Source organism: Grammomys surdaster, unplaced genomic scaffold, assembly GCF_004785775.1.
Source record: "Grammomys surdaster isolate TR1022 unplaced genomic scaffold, NIH_TR_1.0 225, whole genome shotgun sequence".
NCBI lineage: Eukaryota > Metazoa > Chordata > Mammalia > Rodentia > Muridae > Grammomys > Grammomys surdaster.
The window spans coordinates 5120182-5143276 of record NW_021604670.1 but is presented as its reverse complement, the minus strand read 5'-3'; positions in this window follow the sequence as shown (position 1 = coordinate 5143276).

Sequence of the window (23095 nt, the reverse complement as noted above, 5' to 3'; positions counted from 1 at the left end):
ATTGTATGAAAAATAATTAAAAATATAAACATATATGTTTATGTGAAATCCATGACAGTTAATTATGGTATTTAATTTTAGTTTGTAAAACAGTAAGGACATGTAGACGTTAGATTGTGAGAAATATTTACATTTATGGGAGAAATCCTTGTTTATATTAGAGTAGAAATATTATCTTACATTTTCTCAAATTCAGAACAGACAAATGATCTCAACAATAACAAAAACCTTAACTGGCACAGAGAGGAGAAAACCTCCAATAAAATTCTTTTTCTCATAACCAATGGACTAGCAGAAGGATGCCACTGAAAAAGTCATAACAGAATAGATAATCTTTGTATGACACTTACGTTTATCTAAATACAACTATGAATACTCAAAACCCTTACCCAATGATTTCAATGAATAGAATAAACACTAACACTATAAATGCAGAAGCATCACTCTGATTTTCCCTGTGTGGGTTATATACTCAGAGAATTCAGGAAGCTTCCTTTTTTCCTGTGCTTTAGAAATACTCTGTCAATAGAAAATTGAGCCTCTACTGCATCTAATAATAAGATGTGTGGAAGTTACAAGTTGGACTAATCACTAGTCTGAATTTGTTGTCATTGTTTCTGTTGTATGTTTTGTTTTTTGATTTTGTTTTTTTGAGATAGAGTCTCACTATGTCTCCCTGACTGTCCTGGAGCTTACTATATAGACTAGGCTGGCCTTGAACTCACAGAGCTCTAAGTCTGCCTGCTGAGTGCTGTGGTGGAATTAGAACTATGTGTCAGTGTTGGCATTTCATTTAGATTCTGTCCCACAATTACATGCAAACAGACAGGTGTGCCTGACTAACTATAAAAGGAGTTGCTTGCTCTCTCCTCACTCACCTTCTCTTCTCTTACTCCTGCTCCTTACCCTCTCTCTCCCTACTCCCCTCCCTCCTCTCTCTCTACATGGGCCTGCAAGACACCCCCTTCCCCCACACCATACTGTGCCTCCATTAAACATATTTCTTCCTTATCTTTTTATAAAATACAACAGTCACCACACCTGGCCATTAACCTAGGTTTTTGAAGATATTAGCGGGACTCAGCAAATGTCCTACTCAAATACTCCCAACTGATTTTAAAAGGAAAGCAGTGATATAATGACAAAAGTCCAGTAAGCCTTAATCTAAATTGTGCACACTGAAATTTTATTTTTAATTTAAATGTAAAATTATAAACATTTTAGAAAAAGTAGGAAATTATTCAGTGTCTCAGTTTAGGTTCCTAAATTTTAAACCAAATGCAATGCTCATAAAATAAAGACATAATAAATTTGGTCTCTTAAAAAATTTTTTTTCTCTGAAAATCACTGAAAGTGATAAACAAGCTACCTTCAGCTCAAATATCCATAAATCACATGCCTGACAAAGCAAGTGAAAGTCTAAATACTATGAAAATCCAACAGTCCAATTGAAGAACTAGCAACAAATGAGGGGATATTTTTGCTGGAAATATTTAGATGAGAACAGGAGAAATATTCAGAATGCTTGCCCATTGCAAAACTGCAAATTAAAACTACACTTAGGTATCATCACACACATTGGCAAAAACAAAAAACAAGCAAACACTCCCCCCTCCAAAACCCTAAAGGGTATGCTATGTTCTGGGTGATGCTTAATTTTATACATTCTGGAGGAGGAAACACTTGAGGACTTCATCAGAAAGACCAATGGCTGGGTCTGTGGGGCATTTTCTTGATTGCTATTTGATGGTGGTTGCCCAGACAACTGTTTTGATACTTATTCCTACTCAGGTAGCCCAGGGATGTGCAAGAGACTAATGAGCAAGAGCCTGGGAGCAAACTCCTAAGCAGTAGAGACCGTCATTGTTTCTGTTTCAAGGTCCTGCTTTGAACTCTTCCCTTGGTGTCTCTTGATGATGGAATATACCCTGTAAGATAGACTCTTTCCCCCAACCCCCCAGTTCTTTTGCTCATGGTGTTTAATACAGTCAACAAAAGCAAACAAGAACACCAACTTAACTTGAAATACCTCAACTTGGATACAGTATAAATGTTCCCAATAAAGTAGGTAAGAAATCCCTGGTATATCACTCTAGGTGATTACAGTGCAGTCTTACCATCATCCTACTGATGCATTCAACAAAATAGTTTCATATTCAGATTAGTATTAGGAGCAAATTTTACGTGTGTGTGTGTGTGTGTGTGTGTGTGTGTGTAATAAGATGCTAAATAGTACTTTTATGAAGGTTAAGATCAGGCAAAATTAATTTATGGTCATATAAATTTAAAATAGTAATTTTGATTTTGGAATAGGGATTCAGTGGAACATAAGAAAATACCCTTGACTAACAGAAATGCTTCATGTCTTAATTCAATTGGTAAATACTAAGTTTATAAATATTTCAAAGTTCTATGAACTGTTTACCAAATTTGTATGTTTATTTTTATGTAAATTGTGTCTCAAATAAAATGTTTGAAAATACCATTTTCTAAGCTCTGTGACATTTTTGGTGTTTTAAAATTGTGTGATTTATTGGTCCTTCTAATAAATATTTGGTGTGTGCCTAGTTTTGTATTTGTAATTTTACAGTATTTCTATAAAAGATGGTTTCCATAGTTACATAATCTGCATACCCTTCAATATAAAGTAACTCTCTTTTACAAATAGACTTGTTACAAATACTCCCTTCCCAAGTCTTCTTAATTTCAACCCAAGTCACTACTGTACACAAATTCTGCTTCATCTCTACTCCTTAGCATCTACTACTCTCATACATATCTCATGAAGTTGCTTTCATAAAGCTTTAATAATTTAGAATAATTATTTTTGTTATTTTTCTCATATTTCCTTGGATATAGGTCAGGTTGGAAATGTGATCTTTGTAATATATGTTAGCCACTTTCTTTCTCTCCTCTACTGCATACCTGTGTCACAGGAACAAATTATCATGTTGTTCCTTTCTGGCACTATCAGTCACCATCTTTGACATCACCGTTACTCAAAGCAATGTCTTAGCTCCCCAAAGAGTTGTACTGCATGTACTAGGATAGGATGCAATATCAAAATCTTGTTTTCAACTTCTAGCTCCCTTTTGTGTTAGTGGTTAGACCTATCTTCTATATTTCTGGCTCCTAACATGACTTATATTCACTATTCATAAACTGCTTTATAAATTTATAGATGAATCACAAGGTGAAGGGAAAATATGAATTTACCAGGCAAATAAATTGGTAAGGGACTTTCACAACAGACAGAATAATTACTGTGAAAATTGAAAATAAGAAAAGTAAACTTAATTTAGTAATATAAAAGTTAGACAGTATGGCTAGACTGCAAAGACTTTTAAGAGAGGTAAGACATTAAGGTTTTCAGCTGCAAAAGTTAGCAGTTTCCTCTGATACTGAAACATTCCATCCTTCAATAAACTCCTTAAATCGGAAGGTAAACATCTAAAAATAGCTTCAAGAAGTCCCTGAAACTAACCAAATTCACTATGCCCCTCTCGCCTAGAGTAAATAAGACAAGAGGTAAAAAAAAAGATTCTGAGATCAACAAGCTTCTTGGAAGAAGTAGAAACCATCCAAAATGCTTGCTACACCTTTACAGCTCAAAACTAGATGCCTGGGAGAAACTGACATTAGCTTAGTCACTTGGAAAAGGCACTATCCAACCTGTTGTGCTGTCAATATGCTCCAGGTTTCTAGCTTTTGTGAGCTGTCACCTGTTCCAGGGTGGACTTTGGTGATGTAAATGTCTTTGAGTCATTTTTGCCCCTGTAACACTTCATCTATATTCCTGAAAATAACCTCAATAAAACTTACTGAATCACCAACTTGGACTTTTGGTGGTATACATATTTGGTCCATCATGAGTCCTATCTAAGATTAGTAGATGTGAGTACTGTATCTCTCCAGGAATTAAGATAGCTCTGGCAGTAAGTCTCTTGTCTTGCAAAAATGAAAAACTGAGTTTAAACCCAGAACTCATGTAAAACTGCCCTGGTGTGTTGATTCACCATAGTACCCTAAATACTGGGGTAGCAGACAAGTCCAGGCCCACTGACTAGCTATGCAATCATGAATTCTGCAACAGTGATATTCCCTGTTTCAAAATAAATAGATTGATGGTGTCTGAGGACTGTATCTTGATGATAAGGTTGTCTTCTGACCTCCACATGTGCACACACATGTATATTGCACATACATATTCACCTTCATAAACACACACATACAGAGACATGGAAAAAATATGTTGTAACTTCAGTGGCCTTAGAGTGATAGGGAAGAGTTTGGATGTTTTCCTGAGGAATGCTTTAAATAGACCAATATTGGTCTGTCAAAAATGTTAGTTGCATCATTTCTGTCATGGAGTTTGTATTTATTGATAATATGGATAATTAATAATTAAGTATAATAAATAAAGTATTTTATATAGTTACGGTTGTGGACTACCCAAAACAATGTATATAGTTGTCATAGGTTAGGCTTGCATGTTAAAAATAGGTACTTTGTTTGCTTTGAAGAACACTGCTTTCCAGGCACTAATAGCAGCACTTATACATAATACATGCTCAACAATTTTTGCATGACAAGTAAGCGAATACTTGAATCCTCTAACAAATAAATGTAGGTTATTTAAATAGAGAGCATCCAACCTGTATTCAACTTGGAATGTAAAGTCCATGGGTAAAATAGCAATTTAAGAGAATCCCTTATATTCAACAACTTGAGAAAAGTCTAGGGGCACTGAGATAGGGAAAGCTAATTTAGAAACTTGGGTGATAAGGCTAAAGAAGGAGGTAGAAGGAGTAGGAAAGGTGGTAGGAACATATTACTAGTTCTGGAGTGTACAGCAAGGCAAGGTAAACTTATTGATTCACTCTAGGAGAATCATGAGAACAGTTTGAATTACTAAAAATCAAGTAGATGAAAAGGAAGTGGTTGTTGTAGTCTGGGAAAAGCATGAACAGTATTGGAAATCGGAACTGTAATTGTTTACATTTTACTGATGTAATAAAGACAATGGACAAAAGCAACTTGGGTGTGAGGACACTGCTGCTTATTCCTTGCTCCTTGTAGATCACTTCACATGGCTTGCTCTACCTGCTTTCATATACAACTCAAACAACACTGCCGCCCCTCCTCCCAATGGTTGAGTCTTTCCATACCAATAAATAACCAAGAATATGCTCCACAAACTTCCTACTGGTAATCGTATGGAGGGATTTTCTCAATTGAGATTCCTCTAGCTTATATCATTTGAGAAGAAAAAATAGCCAGGACAGGATATGATAATGAAAATGGAAAGCACAGATAGCCTGAAGATTCTGTAGGAATCTTTTTCTGTAGGAATTCTGTAGGAACAATTGATGAATTAGAAAAAAAATGAAAGAGGTCAAGAAAACTAATGAGCTTATACATTACAAAGTTTATCAAAGGTAGCAGTATCAGTTATTGAAGATGCCTTTTTTGAAGATAGGGCTAGATTGGATCATTATATATAAATACACTGATGAAATTATTTCCCACAGAAATAGGATTTGGAGATTATGGCTCATTCTACATATGGATGAACAGTCCTTAGAAGAGAGGTAGAAATATAAAATGAAAGAACTAAGGACCAAACCCCAAGGAACTTAGCTCTAAGCAGGTACTTAGGGGTGCGATTGTGAAGTCAGAAGACACTTGTTATTAACAATGTAAGGAGATGGCAGTGTTGCTGGTAAGAGGTGTTCTGTTTTCTTTTAGTTAAGGAATGCTAGCCTCAATCTGAGTAGAAGATTGCTGTCTTAAAACTAGAAGCATAAATGAAACCACAGTGTTTATGAAAAACTCTAGAAGAAAGACAGGCTTCTTGCAAGACTCTGCACAAAAGAAACCTCATGTTTGCTATATTTGGCCTCAGAAAACAACAAAGCATTTATCAGCTAGGTTATGATTATGACTCTGTATACAGTCTCTTAAACTTGAGCAATGTTGATGTAGTCGTAAATACAAAAATTTAATAGTTTAGCTTTAAAAAAATTTTTTATTTTTTTATTTACATTTCAAATGTTATCCCCTTTCCAGGTCTCCCCTACAGAACCCCATATCCCATCCCTGCTACCCCTGCCTCTATGAGGGTACTCCTCTGCCCACCCACCTACTCCCTCCTTCCCACGCTGGTATTTCTCTATACTGGGGCATTGAACCCCTTCAGGCCCAAGGGCCGCTACTCCCACTTATGTCCAACAAGGCCATCCTCTGCCACATATTCAGTCAGAGCCATGTGTACTATTTTGTTGGTAGTCTAGACCCTGGGAGCTCTGGGGGCTCTGGTCAGTTGACATTGTTGCTCCCCCCACCCCCATTGGACTGCAAAGCCCCTCAGCTCCTCAGCTCCTTCAATCCCTTCTCTAATTCCTCCATCAGGGACTCTGCAATCAGTCCAATGGTTGGTTGTGAGCAATCGGCCTCTGTATTTGTCAGGCCCTGGTAGAGCCTCTCTGGAGACAGCTATATCAGGCTCCAAACAGCAAGCACTTCCCGGCATCCTCAATAGCAGCCAGGTTTGGCAACTGTATATGGGATGTATCCACACATGGGGCAGTCTCTGGGTGGCCTTTCCTTCTGTCTCTGCTCCATACTTTATCTCCATATGACCTGTGAGTATTTTGTTATCCCTTCTAAGAAGCACTGAAACATTCACACTCTGGTCTATCTTCTTCATGAGCTTCATATGGTCTGTGAATTGTATCTTAGCTTTATTTTAAAGTTTTATTAGTTTATTTATTATATTAGTTTTATTTTACCTATCTTTATGAGTAAATTATGCTTTATATGGAATAAGCACTTATAATGCATTACTTTAATCTGATTATAGAAGTTAAAACTTGCTATTTAAGATTTTTTGCAAATTAAAGATATAAGAATGAAAGGAATTAACACTTCATCTATTGAAACCCATGTTTAATTTTATTCCTTTCTATCCCTCCTTTCTCTCACATACATGTATCCACTACATTCATTCAATTGATAGGGTTATATTCATGTAAGTGTAATGTAAAATGTAAATGTAAAATGTATAATGTAAAATGTGGTTTATGATAAGCATTTGAGATTCATCTAATACCTAAGGTTTTATTACCAAATAAGCTCTTTTTAACATTCACAAGAGAAAGACAGTAATCATAATATCTTCTCTTAAGTTAGTCATCATTAAGAACAATGTCAAGCAGGAGGGATGGTTCAAGGTTAAGAGAACTCACTGCTCTTACAGAGAAACCAGGTTTGTCTTTTTTCATTAGTATTATTTTATAATTTTATTCTCCTCTTTGAAAGTCTGTAAAAACATGTCTCATTAGAACTGTCTCCCTTTAAAATGTGCCACAAATACAAAACAATGATCTACTGCTTCAGGTAACTATGGCTCTCTTCCTCTTTTTTAAAAAAATATTTTTATTTACTTTACATCTGTTAGTAATCTGTCTAAACTCCACTTCCACAGTCACCTGGCAACAGCCAGGTATGCTCCTCCCCACAGTTACCTGGCAACAGCCAGGTAGGCCTGCCCACTATAAAAGGGGCTGCTTGCCCCCTCCTCTTTCTCTCTCTTGTTCCCCTCAACCCAGTGCCAGCAGGTTGCCCTCTCCCCTCCCCCCTCCCCTTCCCCCTCTATCCACGTGGTCATGGCCGGCCTCCACTCCTCTACCTCTCTGCTCTCCCTCCTATCTTCTGAATAAACCTCCCCTCCTAGAACTGTCTTGGTCTGCTGTGATCTGTTACAAGCTGCACGTGAAAACCTTATCCCAATCACAACCACCCTCTCTCCTTTCTTTTCATTTCCACTCTTACAACTCTCTCCCCCTATTGCTACCTCCCTTTCTCCTCAGAGAAAGGGAGTCCCCCTTGGATATCACTCCATCCTGGGGCATCGAGTCCCAGCAGGTCTAGGCATATTATCTCCCACTGAGGCCCAATGGTGGAGTCCAGGCAGGAGAGAGGAGATCCAATGGCCTGAAAAAGACCAAGATAACCCCTGCTCCACTTGTTAGGCAACCCACATGAAGACAAAGCTGCACATTTGCTACAATTATGTAGGCTGTCTATGGCAAGCTCCTGCATACTCCTTGGTTGGTTGCCCAAACTTTGTGAGGTCCCATGATCCCAGGTTAGTTGACTTTGTGGGTCTTTCTTCTTATGGAGTCCCTGACTCCTCTGACTTTCTCACTTCTATCCCCTACTCTTCCACCAGACTTCCTGGGATCCACCTCATGTTTGACTTTCAATTTGCTTCCATCCTCTGCTGGATGAAGTCTCTCAGGAGACAATGCTAGGTTCTTGTCTGCAAGCATAGCAGAGTATCATTAATAGGGTCAAATGTTGGCTCTTTCACATGGAGTATGTCTCAATTTGGGGCAGTCATTGGATGACTGTTCCCTCACTCTGGTCTATCTGTATCCCTGCACAATTTGTAGGCAAGACAAATTTGAAGTTCTAGCTAGAGCAGTAAGACAACAAAAGGAGATCAAAGGGATGCAAATTGGAAAGAAAGAAGTCAAAGTATTGCTGTTGATATGATAGTATATATAACCAACCCCCAAATTCTACCAAAGAATTCCTACAACAGATAAACACATTAAGCATGATTGCTGGATACGAAATTAACTAAAAAAAATCAGCAGCACTCCTTTATACAAATGATAGACAGACTGAGACAGAAATTATGTGGGAAAACGCCCTTTATAATAGCCACAAATGACATAAAATATCTTGGTGTGACTCTAACCCAGCAAGTGAAACAAGCAAGTGTATAACAAGAACTTCAGGTCTATGAAGAAAGAAATTGAGGAAGGTATCAGAAGATGGAAGGATCCACCATGCCCATGGATCAGTAGGATTAACATAGTGAAAATGCTATCGTACCAAAAGTAATTTACAGATTCAATGTAATTTCCATCAAAATTCCAAGACAATTCTTTACAGGTTTATTTTTTGGAACCTGGATTAGGAAACTCATAGCTATCTTTAACTGCAGTTTCAGGAGCTATGACATCTTTTGTCTTCTACAATGTACATATATATACTTAAGCACAAACAAACAGAATAAAAGAATACAAGTAAACATCTCTCTAAAAGAATAGTGTGTCACCATTAAATATTACTGACTGGCTGATTCATACCAAAAATAATAAAAGCAAATTATTTTGTACTGATACAAGATGGTTCATACTGTTTGTGCTTCTAAGTTCTATTTCTCTTTCTAATGTTACATAATTTGAAGTGAACACACATACACACACACACACACACACACACACACACTTCAGTGTTATTGTATAACCTTGGTTCCAAATAAATGTTATTCCATTTGTAGTCAATTATTTCCTTTTAAATACATGGATTTTCCTTTAATAGCAGGTCTGCTTCATCTACTACTTAAAAGGTTCACTTTGTGCATTCTGTGCTATTTTTCTTGAACTGAATTTACTATAAAATGCAAGAATTTTCTACAAATAAATAAATGAATTTCTAGTTAAAACCTGAAGAGAAATAAAAAATATACATCGAAGAAAAGTATATAAGATCTTTATATTTTTATTGCAGTTTTTTTTCTGGAAGAAAAAGACTCATTTTAAAAGAAAATGCAACTGTAAATAAAACACAAATAGTATCCAGGCAGAGCAGTGATGCAGGAGATTGCCTTTCAGCCCAAAGCTTCATCAGTGTTAAAGTGCTGATTCCAGTAGGGAAGCAGAGTTGGCTTGCCATATTAAATATGAAGACTACATAGTTCTGCCCTTGTAAAAATAGGTCAGGCTTCAAAAGAGACATTTTTATGCTCAAACTTACAAAACAATTCTCATGGGTGTTGTTTTGCTTACTTAGTTTTAGTTGCATTTACTACATGCGAAATTTGAAAGATTTAGGGGACTAGCTGGAGGCAGAAGTCATCATGGTTAATGCAGCTCTAGTCTAGCTGTTTCTAAATCAGGAATAAAGTGAAAGAAAAACAAACTGAAAAAATAGAGTAGCTGATATGAGTGTAGTGGGACTTAAACTGTACTTTATTTTATACTATGTTGTGTTTTGCCTGTTTCTGGCCTTTCAAGTATCACAGGCAAATAGAACCTGTTCCAACTTATTTCTTGACTCCACAAAAAAGATATCCAGATGCTCACAATCTGATGTCCTTACAGTACCTTCTCTTCCTTCACTTCCCAAGACAACATCACATGGCATTCTCTGCACCAAATTGACAGAGGAAGAAAAACCCTAGTATTTTTTTTATATAATCATCTATAGGCCTAGTTTATAGATAGCTCTATATGACAGAGAAAAAAGGACAGATCAGCTGTCCCATGCTTGACTGTTCATTAAGAGTAACGGTGAAGGAAAACTTCCCAGTATTGGTAGAATTAGATGAGGCATCTTGTTGTACCATCTCTTGAGGAAGGAAATGGCCAACTCAATGATTAAAAACTGATTCATAGGCTATAGCTATTTTGGATTTCGGTAAATGGTCTGTGACTCAAAAGAAACATGATAATAAAATTGATCACAAAAATTAAGAAAAGAGTTGTATGGAAAGATTTTTCAGCTTGACAAAAGTAGAGGTATTGTGCTCTCAGTCCATGCTCAACAAATAATAAATTCAGCAGAGAATTACCTTGGTATTGAATTGTATATGATCACCCACTCTGTGGATGCCAATTAACTTCACTGCCTAGATATCCCTGTTGTTGAAAAAAATGGCTCTGATATTAGCATTGAAGTTATGAAGGAGCTTAGCATCATAGTTTTCTGCTCACCAAAGCAGATGAGAATGTGGTCACTTACAAGTCTTCATCTATAGGCCTAACTATAAAGTTATTTTATAAGAGTCACCTTATTCCTGATTTATAATAGAGCTAGAATGGCTAGAATAGAATTCATTAGCCATGATGACTTCTGCCTCCAGCTAGTCCCCTAAATCTTTCAAGTTTCACATGTAGTAAATGCAGCTAAAACTAAGTAAGCAAAACAACACCCATGAGAATTGTTTTGTAAGTTTGAGCATAAAAATGTCTCTTTAGAAGCCTGACTTATTTTTACAAGGGAAGAACTATGTAGTCTTCATATTTAATATGGCAAGCCATCTATAGACAGCTTGGCTATCAGAAATGGACAAGACTTATTGTCCTGATATCACACCCTAACAATTGTCAACCTGATTTTGAGAAGTCCACATCCATATGTAGGTATCCATCTTTTAGGTGTGCCTCTCCTTTATTGATAACCTTGTTTAATTAAGTCTTTGTTTGAATTCATTCTTATTTAGCTCCAACTTTGCTTTTAAAAAAAGAAAAAGAAAGGAAATGAAGTCCATCTTTAAATAGCACTAATCCTGGAATTATCAACAAGGTATTTAGTGAGAGTTTAGTTACAGTGTGCCACTTCTATCAGGAAAGATGTATCATCTTGTTCTTCATACAGTAGGCACTTACTCTAGGTATAGATTTCTCTTATCTGCACATACTGTTTTGGCAAATGTACTCATCCATGTACTTACAGAAGACTATTCTACATATCATGTCTTCTGACAATAGATCACATATCATACATATAGAAGTTCAGCAATGTGTCATGCTTATAGAATTTACCAATCCTACTATGTGGTGTGCCAATTCAATGCAGTTGGCACAAAAGACTACTGAATGGACCTTTGAAGACTCAATCACAGTAGCAGACAGTCCTATCTTAGAAGGCTGGAACAAACGTTATTAGATTCTGTCTTAGAATTGTCATCGCCTGCCATTAAATCAATGGAAACCTATAACAACTCATCCAAAATTTAAAATAGCTGTCTGGAATTGAAAAAGAATAGAATTAGAAAATTTGTAGAGGAACACAACAACTGGGTACAAATATGGAAGATTATAGAATGTGAGCTATAACCATCCTTATTTTATTATGAATATATTTTTGTAAAATATACACATAGGAAATAGATATCTATGTTTTCTTTCCTCTGTTGTACCCTTCACATGTAATATAAAGGAATGGTTTTTATTTTGTTCTTTAAGTACTGATAATATTAGATCATGATATTTAAGACTCTAAGCATCAGAAGCATACACACAACTCAAGTACTTCACTTGAATAAAATGAATTGAATAAGTTTTACTGCAAGGAGAATAGTTATATCATATTATGTATATGTGCACCTTATTGGTGACTTTGATTGAGATTAAGTGTGTGGCTTCAGGTAGTGTTTACAGATGTCAGGTCAACAAGGTATAGACTCATGATGTGTAATTTTATGTTTTAATTTAACTAGGTTAAGAGACATTCAGATAGCTGATAAAGCATTATTTATGAATACATCTATGAGAATGTTTCTAGAAGGGAATACAATTTTCATCCCTAGACTTTGTAAAGCTGTTTCACCTTTGTCAAAGATATTATTCTTCTCAAGGCCAGCTATGACACCATAGGGTTAACTGATGAGGGCCCAGTGTGGTGTCAGGGATTGGAGTCTGTGCTAATAGCAGCCCTCAGTGGTACCAGCACTGGTAGAGCTAATGGGGGCAGGTTCAGATAGGAACCAATGGAGGCTGTTACCTACAGCAACCAATGACTAGAGTAATCACTCAGTAGATTTTTCTCTGAGGGAATAAAGCTTATTCATTGAGGCCAGCACTCTTTGTGACCAACAAGAAAGTCTCTGAACTCTTTAAATTCTTCGGGGGCCAGGTAAAAGGAGAAAAGAAAAAGGGGAGAGGATCACACACACACACACACACACACACACACTGAATGGATCAAACAAGACAAACTCCAAGAACTTTACACATGGACAAACAGACAGACAGACAGACAGACAGACATAGTGGATGGATGAAGTAAAGCTCCAACAACCAGGCTACAACCATTTTACACATACAAATACATACATATACACATATATGCATATATACATATACACATATATGCATATACACATACACACATAGAACACATACATACACACATACATACACACACACATACACACACACACATATATACATATACATATATATATATATATATATATATATATATGTATATATATATATATACATACACACACACACACACACACACACACACACATATAGCAGATAGAGCAAACTCCAGTGAGCTGACTCCAAGAAGTTTATTTTTCCTCTTAGCTTTTTTATACTATGTAAACGGGGTTTTCTATGTAAGAAGATTACCTCATAGCCAAAAGTTACACATTTTCTAAAAACAATGAAAAAAGATATTCTTTTAAAAAACAGATTAAAGCCACTTACACAAAAGGAAATTATAACAGGATTATTGATTATGTATTCTTCTTTTGAAATTTATACCTAACAAACATTTTCCATCTGTCTTTCTCTCCACAAGTTCAATGTATTCCCAAAGCAATAATTCTTTTGTCATTGATTAACAAAGCTTAAGCAAGCCAAGTCTATAGTAGCAAGTTTTTTCCTGTGCTTACCTGATGACAATTTGTATTTACTAAGAAACAGATCAGCATCTACTTACTTATTTTGAAACTGAACAAGATTTAATTTTGAAGTCTTGTTCGGTTAAACTGGTCAGTCATCTATTCTCTATTCTTATACTCACAATAGAATTATTTACTCTTTACTGCCAGGGACCAGCTCCTGCCTTTGGTAGTTGATCTGGTACTGAGATGGAACATTGAGTGTGTCAGATGCAGGTCAAAGACTGATGATCTCTGGCCTCATAACTCTCCCTAGTTTATGGCAATTCTTTCTTACTATTTTGTGGCTAAATGTTGCTGGTTTCTTACTATTCTGTGGCTAAATGCAGCTGGTTTATGGTAATAAACTCCTGCTGGCAGCAGCAGGGGATGACATAAAAAGGCTTAATTGCTAGGACTTATTTTTCCTCTCTGGCTCAAGGACCTCTCCCTGGCCAGGTGAGATGCCTGGAACTCATTAAAACTTTATGACCCAAAGAGAAAAGAATAGAAGAGAATGAAAGAAGTAAAAAAAAAAAAATTGCAACAACCTTCATTTTCTGTTTTCAATATATTTACTGTCTCTAAAAATATAGCTCATACAATTATCAGATAAAATCATCACAGAAGGATAATTGATTCTATGATTTTCTAAATGCTTTTACAATTCCAATAAGTTCTTAGTAAGTTTAAGGCTATAATTCAAGTCAAAGATCAATCAAACATAAGGAATAACAGCAGAATTATTTACATTTCTTTCATTAAGAGTAGTATCTGACTAAACATTATCTGTTACTAGCCTCATAAATTCATTATAAGTTTAAAGCAATAATTTTTATGGCGCAATTTAGCATGGCTTTATCAAGAGACAAAAGATTTGCCTAGTGTTTTGGTAGTTTTGTACCGATAAACTAATTAAGGGTCTTTATTCCTGCATAAACATCACGACCAAGAAGCAAGTTGGGGAGGAAAAGGTTTATTCATCTTACACTTTCCACATTGCTGTTCAGCAACAAAAGAAGTCAGGACTGGAACTCAAGTATGTCAGGAAGCAGGAGCTGAGGCAGAGGCCATGGAGGGATGTTGCTTACTGGCTTGTTTCCCATGTTTGCTCAGTTGGCTTTTTTTTTTTAATTTCTTATTGGATATTTTATTTATTTACATTTCAGATGTCATCCCCTTTTCACATTTCCCCTCCCTAGAACCTACTATCCCATTTCCCCTCCTCCTTTTTGCTTTTGTACCATTTTGATTACATGCATGTATTAAGGTCAGTTCTAGGTTGAGGAACTAGCATTACAATAGATACAAATAATCAAGGAACAAGCAACACAATAAACACAAATAGTCAAAGAACAAGCAAGGCATTAAACACAATTCCATGAACATTCCTGTGATCACTGTTTCTAAGGGCTTACCAGGATGACCAAAATATCTGAGCCTACTTTCCTGTCCTAGCCCAAAGTCATTTTCATGTCTGAAGCCTACTTCCTTGTTCTAGCCTAAAATTTAGATTCCTGTCTGAAATTACTTCTTTGTTCTAGCCTAAAATTTAGATTCTTGTCTGAAATTGCTTAATTGCTTCTTTGTTGTAGCCTATGATTTAGACTCCTACCTGGAATTAATTCTTTGTTCTATCTTAATGTCAGATTCCTGCCTGAAGCTACTTCCTTTTTCTTGGCCAATGTCATATTCCTGCCAACAGCTGGCTTTCTTAGAGAATCCAAAACTACCAACCCAGGGGTGGTACCACCCACAAGGGGCCCTCCCCTCTTGATCACTAATTGAGAAAATGCCTTACAGCTGAATTTCATGGAGGCATTTTCTCAACTGAAGTTCCTTTTTCTGTGATAACTCCAGCTTGTGTCAAGTTGACACAAAACCAGCAAGTACACTAATTGATATTTTATTTTTTGTCTTCACACCTACAATAAATTTTCCATTCCAAGTTTATGACCTTTAGTTACCAGATAATGGTCTCAGAACTAACACAGAAGAAAAGGTTTTACTGATTGAGAATTTGTTCCAAGCCTGGTTCCTTATCCTAGTGGAATTAGCTCATGACACATGATGGTTTACAGAGCTCTATTTGCAACTTTAGTTCTATAGAGGGTTATCAGAAATTATGAGCTAATCAATTTTTCTACACAGCAATATTACATGAGAGTACATCTTTATGTTAACTTGCAGAATACCTGCCTGATGGGATGGGCTAATGTCTAGGAATCATTAGGTTATGTAATAGTGACAGGAAAGGCATATCGATAGCAAAAAATAATCCTGAAATAAAGGCTCTAAGGACCTTGAATTCTTAGAGCTCATCCATCATAGCCATGCAAAATGGTGGTCTATTTCCAGAAAATATCCTTATTTGCCTTTAACCTTTCCTAGATGGCTTCTGTCACTTTACTTATAATCCTGTCTTTTCATGATGTACACTGAAACTTGTGCCAGTGACCATATCCCTAGATCATAAGATACAAGAAGTCAGACCCAATTTAGAATAAACATTTGCTTTGATCATTAACTTGTTTCAAGCCTATTTTTCTTGCCACTACAATTCTGTGCTGTAATGTGTGAAAGCTCAAATTACTCCTACTCCTAACTTATGCAGCTCTTGCTGTTTTATGAGAAAAAAATCAATTCTATTCTAAAGTTTAACTTGAAACTTTGTATCAACTACCTGTAACTTTCCAAAAAATTTTAAATCAAATTAACTTCCTAAAACTACTTAAATCAAATCTGAGATTCCATAAATTTATTAATTTAAATTAAACCAGGGATTCATTGATTAATCTAACCAACATTATCTCAAGAGCATTCATCTTCATGTAGATCTGCAGGAAACTTGCCCCACAGAGTGGGTTGTCACTTTAGAAGGAATTACACCAGGATGTAGGCAGTAATGGTTTCTTCATTCCCAGTCATACTATGTCAGACATATGAGGAATATAGCAATGACAAAAATGAGAAGTAATGACAAACATCAGTACCAAGAAGTTGTCTTAGCATCAAGCCCATGCCTTTTCAGAGTACATCCATGGTACCCAAGCAAAATGGTGGGCCATCTCTAGGAAGCTCACTTGCCCACTGCAGCTCTTCCTTCATGGCATCCAGCATTATTTAATACATTTAAGTATAAGTTCAAATAAAAATGTAGGAAAAAATAAATTCTCACCTTAATTTGGGACTATCTTTGTTTGCCGTCAAATATCAAGATTCCTACATCTGTGCCCATACTCCCACTTGCCCTGCAATCCCTTACTGCTTCTCAGGCTTTTATCTTTAAGCATCAGGTAATTTCAACAGCTCTTCCCTTTTTAGTCCTTCAAATTTAGATCAATTTAATGACCAACTTCCCTGGTTCTTTAATTTACTTATGGCATACCAAGAAACTTCTTTTCCTCTATAATTAGATAAGACAGATTTTATAATGAACATTACATGTCTATAGATATCCTATTGGTTCTGCTTATATTTTATTACATACACACTCAAATAACTAAAAGCTACTTCCATATCTAAGGTGCATTTCAAACTTAACATGTCTAAAACTAAATTTCATTTTATATATATTTCAGTCTTCATATAGTATAGTAAGCACCAACCTAAATATTCATATTTTACCACTCATTTTTATTGGCTGGTAATTTATCCTATGGTGCAGTTTTGTAGCCTTCAAATTACTCCAAAACAAGAATCACTTATAATTCATAATATATATATGAAGTATTTGTAGATTATTTTATTTGAAAGTATGAATAACATGTTTTCTTGTTAAAATAATTTCTATTCTTAGCTAACTAAGTCAAGAACAAAATAAAAAAAATACAAGAAATTATATTTCTCTATGTATAGAAACTCATGAACCACTAGAAAATCATTATAACAGGCTTTATCTGGGTTAATAGACTCAAATTCGTTCATTCATATGAACTATGAACAAACTTAGAAAAAATACATGCCACTTACATAAAGAGTAAATAGCACCTAAGAGTAAAGCTTTTTTAAAAAACATTTTCTTTCAACCTATTTTATAAAAAAATATTATTATCATTATTATTAAATTTTTTTACAGTTCAGTCTTTATCCCCTTCCCTTTCTGCCATCCAACTGTTCTTCATCCCATTCCTCCTCTCCCCGCCAACTCTTGTCTCCAAGAGGATGTCCCTCCCCACTCCATGAGACCTCCCCACACCCTGGGGCCCTAAGTCTCTTGAGGGTTAGGTGCATCATCTCTCACTGAGGCCAGGCCAGGCAGTCCTCTGCTGTATATGTGTCAGGAACCTCAAGTCAGCTGGTGTATGCTGCCTGGTTTGTGGCTCAGTGTCTGAGAGATCTCAGAGGTCCAGGTTAGTTGAGACTGCTGGTCTTCCTATAGGGTTACTCTCCTCCTCAGCTTCTTCCAGCCTTTCCCTAATTCAGCCACAGGAGTCCCCTGCTTCTGTCCATTGGTTGGGTGTAAGTATCTGCATCTGTCTCAGTCAGCAGCTTGTTGGGCCTCTCAAAGGGCAGTCATACTAGGATCCTGTCTGTAACCACACCATAGCAACAGTAATACTGTCAGGCCTTGGAGTCTCTCCCCTTGAGGTGGATCCAAATTTGGGCTGGTCACTAAACATCCTTTCCCCCAGGCTCTTCTCCAACTTTGTCCCTGAAGTTCTTTTAGACAGGCACAATTCTGGGTCAGAGTTTTTGACTATGGTATGACAACCCCATCCTTCCACTTGATGCCCTCTGTCTTTCTACTGGAGATGAACTCTACAAGTTCCCTCAACCCACTCTTGGGGATTTTATTTAAGGTCCCTCACTTTGAGTCCTGAAAGTCTCTCACCTCCCAGGTCTCTGGTATAGTCTATAGGGTCCTCCCATCTCCTACCTCCTGAGGTTGTCTGATTCCAATCTTTCTGCTGCCCCTCAGTGCTCCACTTTCCCCCACCCCCAATACCTAGTCATGTTCCTCTTTTTCCCTGCCAATGTCCCTCGCCCTCTCTCCCTCCCCCCACAATTGCTTTCTTCTCCCTCCCAAGTGGGATTGAGGCATCCTCACTTGGCCCCTTCAGCTTTTTAATCTTCTTGAGTTCTGTGGATTGTTTCCTGGATATTTTGTTCTATTTTGGCTAATTTCCACTTATTAGTGAGTAGATACCATGCATGTCCTTTTGGGTCTGAGATACCTCACTCAGGATGATATTTTCTAGTTCCATTCATTTGCCTGCAAAACTCATCATGTCCTCATTCTTAATAGCTGAGTAGTATTCCATTGTGTAAATGAACCACATTTTCTGCATTCATTCTTATATTGTGGGATATCTGAGTTGTTTTAGCTTCTGGCTACCATAAATAAGGCTTCTATGAACATAGTGGAGCACATCCCCTGTGGCAGGGTGGGGCGTCTCTTGGGTATATGACCCAAGAGTAGTATTGCTTCAGGTAGATCTATTTCCAATTTTCTAAGGAACCTCCTGAGTGATTTCCAGAGTGGCTGTACCAGTTTGCAACCCCATCAGCAGTGAAAGACTGTTCCTATGTCTCTACATCCTTGCCAACATGTACTGTCACTCGAGTTTTTGATCTTGGCCATTCTGTTTGGTTTAAGATGGAATCTCAGAGTCCTTTTGATTTGGATTTCTCTGATGACTAAGGATTTGAACATTTCTTTAAGTGCTTCTTGGTCATTGGAGATTCCTCTGTTGTGAATTCTCTGTTTAGTTCTATACTCCATTTTTGACTGGGTTGTTGGGTTTTTTTTTGGAATTTAGCTTCTTGAGTTCTTTATATGTTTTGAATATTACTCCTCTATCGGATGTAGGGTTAGTGATGATTTTTTCCCCCAATCTGTAGGTTGCCAATTTGTCCTATTGACTATGTTGTTTGCCTTACAGAAGCTTTTGTGTTTCATGAGGTCCCATTTATCAATTGTTAAAGCCTGAACTATTTGAGTTCTGTTTAGGAAATCCATCACTACCACTGTATCTCCCCACCCCCAATGTCCCTGAGATCAAGGCTCTTTCCCACTTTCTTTTCTATTAGGTCCAATGTATCTGGTTTTATATGGAGGACCTTGATCCACTTGGATTTGAGCTTTGTACAAGGTGATAAATATGGATGTACTTTCAATTTTGTACATACCAATGGCCAATTAGACCAGCACTGTTTATTAAAGATGCTTTCTTTTTTCCATTGTATATTTTTGGCTTCTTTGTCAAAGATCAAATGTCTAGAAGTATGTGGTTTTACTTCTGGGTCTTTAATTGGTATTTGTGTGGTATAGGTATCAGAGTAATTCTGGATTCATAGAATGAAGTGTTTCTTCTGTATCTATTTCATGAAATAGCTTAAGGACTGTTAGTATTAGCTCTTCTTTGAAGGTCTGGTAGAATTCTGCACTAAAGCCTGTGCTTTATTTGTTTGGGGAGGTGGGGTTCAATGACTTCTTCTATTTCCTTAGGGGATATGGGCCTGTTTAGATAGTTTACCTGCTCTTGATTTAACTTTGGTATGTGGTATCTGTCCAGAAAATCATACAATTCAGCTGTATTTTCCAGTTTTGTTGAGTATAGGCTTTTATAGAAGGATCAGATTTTTTTTTTTTAAATTTCCTCAGTTGGTGTAGTTATGCTTCCCTTTACATTTCTTATTTTGTTGATTTGGATGCCGTTTCTCGGTGCTTTAGTTAGTTTAGCTAGGAGTTCATCTATCCTGCTGATTGTCTCAAATATCCAGCATTTGCTTTTGTTGATTCTTTGTATTGCTCTCTTTGTTTCTATTTGGTTGATATAGAAAATTATAAATGATTATTATGCAGTAAATTAAAATGGCAGTATAATTTTTATGAAGGTAATCAACTTTATTTCTAATTCAATTGCAGGTATGCTCCTCAGGAGAGAATTCACGTCTGGTACTATAGTATCATAGGCCCAAGCGCAGAGGCTACTACTGTTCTATTGTCAAATGTATATAATAAATCAGTCAGATTATTTTCTAAATGAGTAAACATATTACTGATTTCCCAATATTTATATTTACTACATAGACTGGTGTTGCTCTCTGCTTTAGTCAGAGGACCTTTGTTTGTGTGAGACAGTTACTGCAGAGACTCATAAATGGTTATTATGTTTAAAATAAGTAAAAATTAGTGTTCAGTGAAGGCTGCATGCTACCTTCAAGGATCAAGTATCATCAGAGAAGATAGAGCAGAAAGAGTATAAGGGCGAGAACAAAGAACAGAGTGTATGGAGTGCCTCCTGGCATGATATTGCCATTACACTCTTGAATTCTCAGCAGCTATGACTGCATGCACAGGATTGGGCCCAAAGACTTGTCATCATATAGAGAAAGGAAGCTTATGAGGTCTTGCCTCTCCTACGCATCTGTTGGTAATTTATCATTGGTCAGAGAGAGACAGTGTCATCTGTGATATAGTCATTGATATGTTGTCCATACTACTGTAAATAATGTCTCACTCATGCTTCTATAGATATTTTAATGAAACTCATTTTCTAACCAAATCAGGAAACCATGAAAGTAGAAGACTAGTGTGGAAAAAGGAAATCACTAGAAGTGGCATGAGGATATACATGTAATGGGTGAATACATATAGTCAAAATACATGTACTGCATAAAATCTAGAGACAACATGTGAAAGAAAATAGACATGCCTTCTGACACGGTTTTAATTTACTTAATATGGCTTTCACCTGCTGCACTCATTTTTTCCACAAGCAACATTCCTTTATTCTTTGTTACAGTTGAAGATACTTCTATTGAGTGTCTATAACATATATTCTTCACCCACATCTCTATCATTGGATGTCTAGGCTTACTTCACTGGAGGGCACCATGCAGGAAGAGCTACAGTGGGCAAGTGAGCTCCCTTGTGATAACACACTTTTTTGCTAGGCTACAGTGGGTACACTCTGGAAAGGCATAGCCTCAGAGACTTCTTCCAGGATTTCTTCTTGCTATGAATGTGCTTTCTCATGTTTGTCCTTGCCATATTGCTCATTGTTTTGGCTTGGTGAGAGTGGGAGACCCTCCCTGGCTGTAGCCTGGTATGATTATTTCCTAGGTGATAACCACCTCTGTTAGGCAAGTTCCTGAAAATCAACATGAGAATGAAAATACTTGAGAAAATGCTATTTAGATGAATTAATGATTTTATAGATTTCTTGATGTGATGTAAGTAGTTTTAGGAAGCTAGCTTCATTAAATAATTGAGGGAAGTTAGGGTAGTTTATAGAAAGTTTCAAGTTAGAATGAAAAATAGAATGTACTCCTTTCTCATAGAATGGCAAGAGATTCATGTGTTAGAGAAAATGTACAATGAGTCTTCATTCATTGCAAGGAGGTAATTGTAGTAGAAAAGAAAAAGCAGTATTGCTTCAATCCACCTTTCTTTCCTGCAGAGCCACTATTACTCTGTCTCCCTTCAGAAGAGCTCACGATATTAACTGAACATGGTCTAACAAGATACAATAATACTAGGCACAAACCCAAATTCAAGGTTAGGCCAGGAAACCCAGTGAGAAGAAAAGGGTGCTAAGAACAGATGAATGAGTCAGAGACACCACCATTCCCACTGTTAGGAGTATCCCGAAGCACCAGACTAACAATTATAAAACATGTACAGAGGACCAAGCTTGGGTCCATATAGGCTGCTTCAGTCTCTATGAACGCCTATAAGCCCTATCTAGATGATGTCTGTGGACTGTCGTCTCCTGACAACTCAGGATCCTGTAACTTTTCTCGGCATCTTCTTGGGGTTTCTCTGAGCTCCAAAGGGAAGAACCCAACAGAGAGAGCCAATTTAGGCTATCTCTTCGCCTAATGTGAAGACCTATGGGTTTCTGCAACTGTTCCCAACAGCTGCTGGAGAAAGCCTCTCTGATGAAGATTTGGCTAAGTATATAATTATATCATTAGAAATGACTTTATTGATTTGTTTCTATTATTGTTCTCTGGGCTACCCAGTGACTGATTTATTGTTATTCGGGCAGCGTTATGAATGGGCTCCCTCTTATTACTTGGACCTCAACCCAGAGTAGTCCTTGGTTGTCCACTTCCACAAGTTCTTGTAGGTGGGATTGTAGATTGAAGCTTTTGTGGCTGAATTGGTATACCAGTCCCACGACTGGAAGCCTGGTTACAGAGGATGGCCACCTCAGGCTCTGTATGCTCCATTACTAGGAGTCCTAGCTAGGATCACCCTCATAGAACCCTGGAATTTTCTGTTGCACTAGATTTCCACACTAAGCTCTGCTCCCTCCCAGAGTCCTCCAGTTTTAGACATCTCTTCCCATATGCTCTCCCTTAGTACTGCTCCCCCTGCTCCCCTGATCCCTCCTGTTCCTATTTCCATCTCACAGTCCACTCACAAAATCTATCTTATTTCCCCTTACCTAGGAGATCCATGTGTCCCCCTTAAAGCAATCTTTGTTACTTAGACTTTTTGGTTCTGTGGATTGTAGCATGATTATCATTTAATTAACAGCTAATATAAGTCACTGTATAGCATGTTTGTCTTTCTGGACTAGGTTAGCTCAGAATGTTTTTTTTTTTCTAGTTCCACCCATTTGCCTGCAAATTTCATGATGTCATTTTTTGAAAGAGCTGAATACT